The sequence below is a fragment of the Capra hircus genome, chromosome 9 (assembly GCF_001704415.2).
Source record: "Capra hircus breed San Clemente chromosome 9, ASM170441v1, whole genome shotgun sequence".
Taxonomy (NCBI): domain Eukaryota; kingdom Metazoa; phylum Chordata; class Mammalia; order Artiodactyla; family Bovidae; genus Capra; species Capra hircus.
This window is the reverse complement of record NC_030816.1, coordinates 57745963-57753617: the sequence shown is the minus strand read 5'-3', so window position 1 is coordinate 57753617 and position 7655 is coordinate 57745963.

Genomic DNA, 7655 nt, shown 5'->3' with positions numbered 1-7655 from the left:
TTTTCTTGAGAGCTCTAGTCTTTCCCCTTCTATTGTTTTCCTCTATTTCTTTGATCGATCACTTTAGAAGGCTTTCTAATCTCTCCTTGCTATTCTTGGAACTCTGCATTCAGATGGGTGTATCTTTCCTTTTCCCCTTTGCCTTTCGCCTCTCTTCTTTTCTCAGCTATTTGTAAGGCCTCCCCAGGCAGCCATTTTGCCTTGTTCGTACTTCTTCATAGGGACGGTTTTGATCACCATGTCCTGTACAATGTCATGAACCTCCATCCATAGCTCATCAGGCACTCTATCAGATCTAATCCTTTGAATCTATTTCTCACTTCCACTGTGTAATCATAAGGGATTTGATTTAGCTCATACCTGAATGGTCTAGTGGTTTTCCCTACTTTCTTCCATTTCAGTCTGAATTTGGCAATAAGGAATTCATGATCTGAGCCACAGTCAGCTCCTGGTCTTGCTTTTGCTGACTGTATAGAGCTTCTCCATCTTCAGCTGTAAAGGATATAATCAATCTGATTTCTGTATTGACCATCTGGTGATGTCCATGTGTAGAGTCATCTCTTATGTTGTTGAAAGAGGGTATTCGCTATGACCAGTGCATTCTCTTGGCAAAACTCTGTTATCCTTTGCTGTGCTTCATTTTGTACTCCAAGGCCAAACTTGCCTGTTACTCCAGCTATCTCTTGACTACCTACTTCTGCATTCTAGTCTCCTATGATGAAAAGGACATCTTTTTTTTTTTTTTTGGTGTTAGTTCTAGAAGGTCTTGTAGGTTTTCTTAGAACCATTCAACTTCAGCTTCTTCTGCATTAGTGGTTGGGACATAGACTTTAATTACTACCTTGAGAACCCCATGAAGAACACCAAACAATAGCAACTATCTTTAACTTCATTTAACCATGAAAAGTTACAACCCTGAACCTGAATCTGAACTGAACTAGAGACTAGATCACTCGCTTTATCGCCGCATCATACCATCGGCTTTCCAGGTGGCGCAGTGGTAAAGAGTCTGTCTGCCAGTTCAGGAGACACAGGAGATGTGGGTTCGATCCCTGAGCTTGGAAGATTCCCTCAGGAACAAAATGGCAACCCACTCCAGTATTCTTCCCTGGAAAACTCCATGGACAGAGGAGCCTGGCGTGATACAGTCCAAGGGACCACAAAGAGTTGGACACAACTGAGTGAATGAGCACACACAGCACACATATTTCATACCATAGATTTGGCCTCTGTTGAAAGTGCAGGTTCTTAAAAACAGCTGGGTGAACACACTTGTGTATATGTGTATCTTTTATCTACGTGTCTATACTCTGTAGTTAGTAAGCTTTGCTAATCTATGAATTATAAACATATATGTGTGGTGCTGCTGCTAAGTCACTTCAGTCGTGTCCGACTCTGTGCGACCCCATAGACGGCAGCCCACCAGGCTCCCCCGTCCCTGGGATTCTCCAGGCAAGAACACTGGAGAGGGCTGCCATTTCCTTCTCCAATGCATGAAAGTGAAAAGTGAAAGTGAAGTCGCTCAGTTGTGTCCAACCCTCAGCCACCCCATGGACTGCAGCCTTCCAGGCTCCTCCATCCATGGGATTTTCCAGGCAAGAGTACTGGAGTGGGGTGCCATTGCCTTCTCCATATATGTGTGGTATGTGTGTATATATGTCTGTGGCATTTTCAGGCCTTCCTAGTCCTTGAGTTTTAAATCAATTCATTTTTACCTTGATTTCTCAAGTTTATACTTATTTAAGTTCTGGCTTATTGACATAAATCTAAGTCTCCTCCTTAGAACAGATCTCATAGTTACTCCTCGGATTCCCAAGGTAGGTGCATGCATGTACTCATAAGCCAGTTTACCCAATAAAATGACCATTTCACACTTCCATGTTTCCGTCTTCTGCCACATAATCGAGAAATCGTTTATTTAACAAAAGTATAAATTATGATGCTTGAAATCTAAATCCCTGAAATAGTAAAGGCATAAGGGCTTGAGGCATCTTAACTCCTTATTTCTTGGCAGGTCTTTCTTACTGATCTATTTCGAAGGTAATGTCTCCCGTCTTTGACACTTTCATTTTTCCCTGTACTCTGCTGCCCCTTAGTGGTCACTGTCGGCAATACTGGGCTAACCAAACAAGATTAAGTTAAAGCCCAGAAAGTAAGTTTGTTCAAAAACGTCACCACCCAAACCCCTCCCCAAAATAAGCTCCACATCAAACACTTTGAAAAGAGTCTCTGCCTCTGCCGTGACTCAGATGGTAAAGAATCCACCTGCAGTGCAGGAGACCCAGATTTGATCCCTGGGTTGGGAAGATCCCCTGGAGAAGGGAATGGCAACCTACACCAGTATTCTTGCCTGGAGAATTCCAGGTTCCAGAGGAACCTGGCTGACTGCAGTCCATGGTGCTGCAAAGAATCAGACACGATATAGCACCTGAACGACAAACACTTTGAAAGCATGACAGCTAGAGACTACCCACTTTCTCCCTTCCAAGCTACCCCTCCATACAAACAAGTCAAAGAAAGATTTTTGAACTTGTCTTCATGTTCAAAATCACATGAGGTGCTTAAGATTTCAGGCCTTGTACCTAGAAGTTCTAGGACTGTGGTGTAGTGTGTTTTTTTAAGTCATGCACCACAAATGATCCCGGCATTCCACAGAACATTTCTTGAGAAACTCTGCCCGAGGGGAAAGTAGCCCTAGTAGAATGGAAAATGCTCTCAACTCAATCAGAAAAATCAGGTCCATTCTTTCCACTCACACTTGCTAAGCACTTTCTAGAGCCAGGCATCCATGTTTGGTGCTAAGAATGCAGATAAAAGTCACAACCCCTATCCTGCTCATGGTCTAGTTTGGGAGAGGCCAAGCAAACAATTACAGAGCTCTGAGATAAGAACTCTGGAGAGAGGGAGGAGGAGCGTTCCAGGGAACAAGGAAGGGGTGAGGGGAAGTCCCTGGGAGAGCCAGGCTGATGTTTTTATTGTAGAATGTTCTCCAGTCAGAGACTCTGAAGTAAGTAAGGACAGACTGTATTCAAGTTCCTAATTTCTCTCACCCTGAACCCATCTTCAAACTCTCTGGGTTTCAATTTGTTATAAGAAAAAGACAGATTATACACATGTCGATTTATACATGTGGTTTTACATACATGTTTAGCTGTTCCTGGCACCTTTCACTTTTACTTGACAGTGTGCTTACAGTTTACACTAGTGACGGTGTTTCTAATAGGTACAGTGACCTCAAGACGTTATTCACTGTCTCCAAATACCTCCCACCCAATGTTTTACGATCCTATATATGTATGTGATCCAGATGCCTTAGGAAGAACAGTTGGCTGTTCTTTCGAATAAACCAAGGTCCTAGCTGTTTTGTTGTTAAATTGTGTCTAACTCTTTTGCGATCCCATGGACTGTAGCCCACCAGGCTCCTCTGTCCATGGGGTTTCCAGGGCAAGAATACTGGAATGAGTTGCCATTTCCTTCTCCAGGGGATCCTCCTGACCCAGGGACTGAACCTGCACCTCTTGCATGCATCCTGTGCACTGAAGGCAGATTCTTTACTACTGAGCCCCCAGGGAAGCCCAAGGTCCTAATGGCTCATTGTATTTCATTATTAATTCATAATAATCTACCAAATAGAAAGCTATAATGCATTTTTGTTTGGTCTGATCATTGATCATGGCACTTCAGTGAATCCCAAGGAAGGTCCAAATGGAGAATAAAATGAGATAACGTGAGATGAGGGGAGATGAGATGAACAGAGAGCAAGAGGCAAATGATAGATAAACAAAGGAAAAGATGAAGGAAACAGAAAAAGAAGTGATTCCCTGTCCCCACTGTACATTTCAGTATCTCTTCCTCTTTCACATCCCAGCATCACACAAACCTCCTCCTCCCGAGGTCTTTCCTGAAGCAAGGTCAACATCTATGCACTCTGTTTTAATCCTGGCCGTAACTTCTACAGTAGCAAGAACTAACACGTACAGAGTACATCCCTGTGCTAGGTGCTCTCACAAATGTTTTACATTGTTAACTCATTTAATCATTAAAACAACTGTATGAGGCAATATGATTTCTACTTGACATGTGAAAATAGAAGTACACAAACTTTGAGTAACATGCAAATTTAGGGAAAATGGGTGGCAAAACTAGAATTTCAACAAACCTGTGTCTTTGTCTTCAACTCTTTCTGTGACTGTCTGGAGACAGCTTTTTAGTCCCTTTCTCTACCTCTTTAATTCAGAGGCTTGTGAAAAAATGAGGCATCAAAATTATATTGATGACTTCAACAAGGAAAAAAGAACTTGGGGGGGAAATGCGTTAGCAAGTTTTGAGGAGAATACCCATTGAAGGTCATAACTAACAATATTCAAAGCCACGGCTCAGCTGGATTATTTCCTAAACTGTAAACTGAGTAACTGCTATAAGAATTTCTTCAATGTTTTTAACATGTACGCTTTTTCTTTAACAGTCTTCAATAATCTTCTATTCTAATTAACACGAGATTTTTAAAATTGAGATATAATTGGTGTAATGGTGTAACTGACATATACCATTTTATTCGTTTTAAGTGTGCAACATAATGATTTGAAATAAGTACATACTGTGAGGAACTACTAGAATAAGTTTAGTTAACAACCATCACCACACTTACTGAATAGCTACAGTTATTTTACTGTGATGGGAACTTTTAAGATCTGTTCCCTTAGGAACTTCCAAATATACATTACACTATTTTCAACTATAGTCACCACATTGTACATTATATTTCCAGGACTTTATTTTGTAGTTGGAAGTTTGTACCATTTGACAGGTAAGAAAACTGAGGCACAGAGAAGGTAAGTGAGTTGTCCAAGACTACACACTTTTAAGTGCTAGAGCTGGGGCTTGAGCCCAGGCAGCCTGATTCCAAAGAGCATACTCTTAACCACCACATGATGGTCTTCCTTTCCCTTGCCTTTATTAAAGCTGCACTGCTGTCTGTGTGCAAACATCCTTAGGGAATTCCATTGACAGATATTTATTTTGTTCCCAAATGCTTGACACTTAAAATCATATTGTGATATGTCGTTTCAACACACTTGTCCAGGCATTTCCTCAGGATAGATTTCTAAAGGCAGTGTTGATGGGCTGAAGAGTTAGTACATTGCATTTAAAAGTTTGCAGAAAGGGTGTGTTGATTTATAAAGCTGCCGCACTGTAAGAGTGTCCATTTCCCCACATATCTACCTGTTCGCACTATGTAGTATCATTCCTATATGCCCAGTCTCTCATGTGTGACAGTGTAGAGCCCTTTTTTACACAGGTAAGACTCATAGATGCCCTCCTTGTTTATTTATGACAAGGTGGGACAGACTAGATCAAATTCCCATTCTTAGCCTCATAAATGATTGGCTGAACTTCTAGTCTCTACAAATCAGTCAGAACAAAATGCTTATTGAGTTCAAACATCGGTTAAGATTCCATCTTTCCCCCAGGTGCCTGAACTTTGGTCTATCCTCAGCCTTCCAACAAATGGCCAGCCCCTCCCTACAAATGGCCAGCCCCTCCCTAACAGCCTCTCCTGAGAAAGGACAGGCCTCAGGAGAAAACACTTTCTAATCTTGTTACTCCCTTTCATTCCAAGTCCTGACACCTAGTTCTTCTTAGCCTGGTTTCCTCCTCTCTAGTAAAGAAACGAAGAAGGCAATGGCACCCCACTCCAGTACTCTTGCCTAGAAAATCCCATGGACAGAGGAGCCTGGTAGGCTGCAGTCCATGGGGTCACTACTAGTTGGACACGACTGAGCGACTTCACTTTCACTTTTCACTTTCCTGCATTGGAGAAGGAAATGGCAACCCACTCCAGAGTTCTTGTCTGGAGAATCCCAGGGACGGGGGAGCCTGGTGGGCTGCCGTCTATGGGGTCGCACAGAGTTGGACACGACTGAAGCGACTTAGCAGCAGTAGCAACAGTAAAGAAACGGCCTATTACCTAACACCCGAGACCTTAGAGATCTTGTGATCTAAAGGCTCTCCTCACGGCAACAGCTCCTTTCTCTCCACTGCAATAACTTTCAAGGAAATTCCCTTTTCACTAAGTCCAGATTTGTTTTTTAACATGTCAAAACAACAATCACAAAACAGCTTGCTTTATTTTGCTTTTCCTTTTGTACTTTTGTTGGCTTTTCAAGTATGATTATTGGCTATTTTGATTTCTTCTCCTGCAGTTTAAAAACTTTTCCAGATTTGCTCAATCCCAGGTGATTTCAGCCATTTGTTTCCAGGAGATCCAACCGCTAGGAACAGTCCAACACAGCTGTGTCTCTTTGCCTCCCAACCATGAGTCTAGGTTTCTGCAGAGCTTCTAGCCTCTACATGCAAAGTTACCGAAATTTTGGTTTGCTGATGTGGCTTCCTGGGCAGGAATGTCTCTATCTTGGACTTAGAAATGCACCTCAACACTGCTAAGAGACTGGACCTCAGTTATTCCCACCATAAAAAGAAATGGTGATCACATGACGTAACGAAGGTCTTAGCTAATGTCACAATGGCAATCATAGTGCCATACAAAAATGTATCAAGTCAACATGTTGTACACCTTAAACTTACACATTATGTGTCAAACATATTTCAATTATCAAAGAAGCTTTAGTATATAAAATTTTGCCTTAGGCTCTCCTTTTTAGGAAGCTTGGACTAAGACTCTTCTGTAAGTTTTCTATTCTGAGCTTTTGCTACTTTTTCTAATGTGATGTCTTAGGTTTGGGTCTCTAGATGCAGAAACTGAACTGGGGTACAAGAGAAGGTGAGAAGAAAGTGTAGAAGAGAAAGGGAATAAGGAAGGGAGGATGAGCCAAGGGCAAAGCTAGGAATGTGGTCTTGGCTAGAGACTAGCTTCAGTCCATCCCATAGGAGCACAGGTTGCACCAGAGAATCAGTTCTACCACAGCTCCAGGAGTTCAGTTCAGTCAGTCATTGACTGAGTCTATGGGATCAGGGCATGCGAGCTTCTGAAGGGAGCAGCTCATCTTGAGTCAAGGGTAGCTCTCCAGAGAAGGCAGTCGTGATTTGTTCTAAGCCAATACAGCCACTGAGGTTTGGTTCCAGTAGCAGTTAAAGGGAATTTGATTGGAGAATCAATAGCCTCCTCCATATGAGGTTTGTCTTTCTTATGAGTGATGAGGCTGTGAACCATTTGTGCTAGAATTTGCACATATTTTCTGTTCATTTGTCATTCTCTTTAATTGTGTTCATGATTTTAATAAAGAACTTATAAATTTTTCTGTGAAGATAATCAGCACCCCAAAATAGAGACTACTTTGGTGCAAAGAATATTTTAAGCTGAAAGCATTTGAGATTCAACAGATGCAAAGAAAGAAGAAGAAAAAGAAAGCTTTCTCAAAGCTTCTCTTATCTGTTTAAAAGTAGTAAATTCTGGGAAATTGGGCTGCTGTAAAATTCCTCTTCGGGGCATATCTACTCCAAGAATGGGGAACTCAACTACGTGCATGCATGCCGTGTGTGCTGAGTCACTTCAGTAGTGTCCCACTCTGTGTGACCGTATGGACTATATTGTTATTGTTTAATCATTAGGTCATGTCCGAGTCTTCTGTGACCCATGGACTGTAGCCTGCCAGTCCTCTGCCATGGGATTTCCCAAGCAAGAATACTGGAGTTGC